The 5,669-nt window shown below is 46.8% G+C and overlaps 1 pseudogene; it reads left to right on the top strand.

Annotated features, from left to right (window-relative positions):
* Positions 1-4,498: 4,498 nt before the first annotated feature.
* LOC100427270 (etoposide-induced protein 2.4-like) lies at positions 4,499-5,394 on the top strand (annotated as a pseudogene).
* The last annotated feature ends 275 nt before the right edge of the window (positions 5,395-5,669 follow it).

The raw sequence follows: 5,669 nt of genomic DNA, 5'->3' as shown, positions 1-5,669 counted from the left end.
AGAATAAAAATGAGTGAATGAAAGGGTCTGCCATTAATAATCATACCAAGAAACCATGAAGGTCAGTGTAGGCTGTCCTGCTTTTTCAATCAGACTCAAGTAAGACTTCTACTGCCCTCTGGAGGCTGCAACCAAATCTCAGGCTTTTACCCTCTGCCCTGTCCCATAGTAGAAGAACAAAGTCACACAAAGAGAGGGCAACAAGGGTCCCAGCTTTAAAACCAACATTTATCATGTCTACTAAATAAGGTTGGCCAGGTGACGTCTGGGACTCTGACTCATCCAATTAGCAACGGCCCGTCTTTTGCTGGGGAACTTTAGAAAGGGGGTGGGAAGGGCAGTTGTCAAAGTAAGCTTTCTCATCAGGAAGATAAAACAGAGTTTTCCTCCCCGCACAGTTCTCTACTGTGAGAGTTCCTATCTTGGCTTTCCCTCATCACTTGCTAGCCTTCCCTTGTTTGCTACCCAAGAGTTCGATTCCTTGTAGTTGGTTTGCTGACCCCATCTCCTTGGTGTGCTCTCAAGACATATTCCATTCATTTCATCTTCTCTGCACCGAGTCTCAGAATGGTCTCTGACTTACTCTCTCAAAGGGCCCCACTAGTGTTCTAGTAACTTTACCATATGTCTCTGGTGTTTGCCTTTTCTATTATTGGCAGAGGGTTAGGACAGAACTCAGAGCAAGATGTTGATTCTGGTTCAGAATATGATGATAAATTCACTGACATTAATATCAGGGGAAAAACAGATGTTTGAATCTGGAGCAGCCTGTGAAATGAAAAACAACTTAGAAAAGATATGGGAAAATCCTTTAGGAAAGAACATAAGTAGCAAGAGATCTCATATGAAAACAACTAAGGATTAAAAACAAAAATCTTCCACAAGTTAGGGAGGCCAGAAATATAAGAGATTTGGACAAAGATTCAGTTCCAGCTCCAACTTAATTAAACATCACAAGGTTTCCACAGAACGGAAAGCCATAAATATGATGAATGTGGTAGAGTTCCCTCTGTATTCAGCTTTTCATCATCGAGAGAGAATTCAGTGGGGTAAGGTTCTGTCAATGTGAGTGTGGGAAGGCCTTCACTCTGAGCTCTATCCCTTATGGCCCACCAAAGGAGACATTCTGGGGTTAGACTCCCCAGGAAGATTTGCCCAGCTGTGGAAAATCTTTCAGCCAGATTTCAGATCTTAGGCAACATCAGCAAGTGCATACTGAAGAAAAATCCTATGTATGTAATGAGCATGGGAAAGTTTCAACCTGGAGCTCAGCCCTTGCTGCCCATCAAAGAGTCTACATCAGGGAGTGTTCAATAGGGCAAAGGGCCTCATGGTGCAACTCCAGGCAGGGCTGGAGAAGCCCTTTAAGGGGCATTGACTATGGGAAAGGCTGAAGTGGGCACCAGAAGCTGTGCCTGCATCAGCGACCACACTGGAGAGAAACATGTGAATGTGGGGCGTGTGGGAAAACCTCAGCTGGAGCAGAAACCTGACAAGGAATCCACACTGGGAGAAAGCCTAAGGTAGCAGTGGCTTATGGCTTTGCCACTCTCCCTGCAGGCTTCTCCCGACTGTGGCTTCTGTGATGTGAGAGGAGACCTCTGACCCAGAGGAAGGCTTTCCCACAGTCACTGCACTGAGTGCTTCTCCCCAGGGGGATTTGCTGGTGGGCACCAGGAGCAGAACTCAGAATGAATGAACATTTTCCCACCTTCACTACACACATAGAATTTCACTCCAGTGCATGATTTCTGACCTTTCCTAAGGCCTGAAATCCACTCTAAAGACTTCCTATAACCAGAACAGGTATAGCCTCCTCTGAGTGACTGCATTGTTGGGTGAGCAGCAGGGGTGGAGTGGAGGGAGAAGGCTTACCCGCACTCACTGGAGGTTCTCCCCAGTGTGGAGTTTCTGATGCTGACCGAGGCTTGATATTTGACTGAGAGCTTTCTTATGCTCCTCACCTACATAGAGTTCTCTGTGGTATGGATTTCCCGATGCCTCAGGATAGATGAGCAATGAACAAAGGCCAAGGTCTTGAGGTATCTGCAGACACCAGAATTGCTCTGCTGCCTAGAGATAGTTCTAGGTGACCCTGCTTGAAATCTGACCAGAAATGCCTACTTGGAAATGACTTGCCAATGCTTTGGGGGTTTTCCTTTCTTTTTTGTCAAAAGGTTATTTGGTCTCCTCACTATAAAAACTGGTTCAAGAGTTATGCTGGCTGGAAGAAACAAAGCATTTTGATCACATATAAGATGGTATAGCTCTTTCTCACTTTCTCATTAAGCAGTTGCTTAAATGCTAACAATAAAAAGGCTTTCAGAGTTGACCGTGGATAAAATAATATGAGCTTTTCTTTTTCTTTAAATTTTTTTGTAAAGACAGGGTCCTACTATGTTACCCAGGCTGGTTTCGGACTCCTGAGTTCAAGCGCTCCTCCTGCCTCAGCCGCTGAGTAGCTTCTGAGTGCTACCTGACTACAGTGGCACCACAGAGCCCAGCACAATAATAACTTTTTAAAAATAGTTTGGGCCAGGCGCAGTGGCTCACACCTGTAATCCCAGCACTTTGGGAAGCCGAGATGGGCAGATCACCTGAGGTTAGAAGTTCGAGACCAGCCTGGTCAACATGGTGAAACTCCATCTCTACTAAAAATACAAAACTTAGGCGGTCATGGTGGCAGGTGCCTGTAATCCCAGCTACTTGGGAGGCTGAGACAGGGGAATTGCTTAAACTCGGGTTGGGAGGTGGAGGTTGCAGTGAGCCGAGATTGCACGACTGCACTCCAGCCTGGGTGACAAGAGTGAAACTCCACCTCAGAAAAAAAAAAAAAGCTTGCCCACTCCAAGCTTTAAGCTCATTGGCATTTCTCTGTCACAAACAAGAAACTTCAGAACTCTAAAGCATGACACCAAAGCCTCTCCCTGCTCTGGTTCACACCCTCTTTTCTGGCCTCCTATCCCCAATGTCCCTCACCTTGTTCTCAAGGCAAACCTATCCACAGGAGATGAAATCTCACCAGAAGTTCCTGCTGGAACCGCCAATCATGCCTCTGTCACCCATGCTTAACCAACTGAGAGGAAAGCAGCACCACTCTTTCTCTACCTTGGGCTACGTTTATAGGGTCCAGTCCTTTCACATCCCCTGGTTCCCACTAACAATCCTTTTTTTTTTTTTTTTTTTTTTGAGATAGGGTCTCACTCTGTTGCCCAGGCTGGAGTGCAGTGGTGCAATCGCAGCTCACTGCAGCCTTGACCTACTGGGCCCAAGCCATCCTCCCAGCTTAGCCCCTCCAATAGTTGGGACTACAGGCATGTGCCCCTATGCCTGGCTAATTTTTGTATTTTATGTAGAGATGAGGTTTCGCCATGTTGCCCAGGCTGGTCTTGAACTCCTGAGCTCAAGTGATCCACCCACCTTGGCCTTCCAAAGTGCTGGGATTATAGGTGTGAGCCACTGTGCCCTGTCTGGTTCTTAACAATCTTTAATGTCGATGGGGGAAAGAAGAGATTTGGTCCTCGTTTCTCCAAGCTTGGCCCTCAGACTAACAGCTCTCCATCACCTGGGAGCTTGTTAGAAATACAGGTTTGTTGTGACACATTGAGGATGAAAAATAAAATTTTAAAAAGATAATAATACTAATAATAAGATGAAATGCAGGCTCTCAGGCCCTACCCTAGTCCCACAGTATCAGAATCTTCTTTTTAACAGGCTTGCCAGGTGATTTGTATGTACCTTCAAGTCTGAGAGGCACTGGTCTGGATGGAAACTTTTATTTACAATTTCTACTCCATCTCTAGGATCCCTGATAGTCCCAAGGAGGAGAGACTGAGAAGCAGACGGCACATAACGGGGTTAACGTCATCTCCTTGACAGCAGCTAGCAGGTCATGCTGGAAGCTGTGGGCTCTAAAATCCCAAGGCAGAGGAGAAGGAAGCTGAAACCAGTGGAACCATTGGCCAGCCTCAGGGCCAAAGATAACTGGGGGTGGAGCAGTTTTTTGTATGGCCCCACCCTCCAGTCAAGCAGAGGCCAACCTTATAACCTTATTGGTACAAACTAAAGAAGAGGCTTCTACTACTTTTTTCGTAAGAAATCAGTTGGAAACCTTTCCACGGGGTCAAAACAAATTTAGAGCAGTGCTTCTCAACTTTAATGCATGGAAGGACCACTTAGGGAGAATTGCAAAAACCCAGTGCTTGAGCACCACCTACAAGATTCCAATTTAATCGGTTTGAAATGGGGTAGAGAATTGCATTTAAAAAAATCTCCCCATGTCTGCAGCCCAGGCATGGCCAGTGTGGGCAGAGCACCCGAGCCCTGGGAGCGCCCCGGTGGAGCGGGCTGCTTGGCACAGAGGAGTCAACTGGGGCTGTGGTGGTGGGTGAGGGGCCAGGCTGGAGCTGTGGTGGCAGAGCTGTAGGGTCCTTCATGAAGAGAGATTTGGGGGCACTTCTATCTCCTCTGCACAGTTGATAGTTTGGGTAGTGAAGACATGGCTGACAGTGTCGAAACCTTTCTCCACAACCTTCCCAGGGGAGTCAAAGACTCCATCTGGGGTATTTGTACCATCTCCAGCTAGATGCTCCAATCCAGCAAAAGAGAAGAGCAGCGTGGAAGAAGGGCAAGCAGTGTCCTGGCACAGAGAATACCCCAGAATATAGAGTGGGAGCAAGAGAATGAGCCAGCAAGTGTGGTAGAATTTTCCGGTGTTGCATTTGGGATGATGGAGTGCTCTGGTTCAGTCTACTGTTGCTTTATCGAGTGTTTATTCCTGGGCTTCAGTGAGTAACAGAGTGAATTACTTATGATCCATCACTATGTGGAGATGCTTGGTCATGGCTGGAATTTTTCCTCATATAAATTTCCAGGGCTTTTTGGGTGCTCCCCTTGTTCATGCCTAGCAAAGTTGTGAATGCCATTTGATTCCAAGATACAGCTGACCTGGCATTTGAAGCATCAGGGAGGAAGCCTCACCCATTCCCTAGTGTCCACAAAATAACTGCTGACATGCTTTCCACTCTTTTGCTGCAGGCTCTTTCCCCCGTTCAGGGAATGTCTGTGAGTCTCTTTTCCACCCATCTTGTTGGGCAGCTGGTTACTCTCTGGCGTTTTTCTCTTCTTGACTCACTCTACTGCTTCAAATATGGTTGGTTCAATAAAGGAATTGAAATGTACCAGCAGTTGTCTAACTTAGAGAGGAACTTGCTTTACTACTTTGGGTTTGGTTTGCCCTTGGCTTTTCTCACAGCAATGCAGCCATCATATATTATCCATGGCTGTCTTTTCTCTATCCTCTTTCTGTTGTTCATTATCAGTGCAATAAGGCAAAGATCCCCAGCAAAACATACCTCTTCGAGTTGCACCTCTCCTCCTTGGTGGTCTTCTTAAGCAACAGACTCTTCCACGAGACAGTCTCACCTGCAGTCTGCCTTGAGCAGCTCAACCTCTGCAGAGAAGTTCCCTTCACCACATATATCTCCACCTAAACTGAAGGCTACTGCAGGCCTGAGTCACCTGCCATTAAGGGGATGGGTGGGATTGGAAGGAGGCTGTGGCAGCTTTTTTCCCAGTTCACCTCCCCCTGCCAGGGAAGGCACGATTCATTCTGCCAAGGGCCCTCTGCATAACCCCTATCTGAGGAATTGGAATTTTTTATCTCTGGT

The sequence above is a fragment of the Macaca mulatta genome, chromosome 2, assembly GCF_049350105.2.
Source record: "Macaca mulatta isolate MMU2019108-1 chromosome 2, T2T-MMU8v2.0, whole genome shotgun sequence".
Classification (NCBI taxonomy): domain Eukaryota; kingdom Metazoa; phylum Chordata; class Mammalia; order Primates; family Cercopithecidae; genus Macaca; species Macaca mulatta.
The sequence above is the reverse complement of the archived record's forward strand: the minus strand, read 5'-3'. Positions and strand labels throughout refer to the sequence as shown.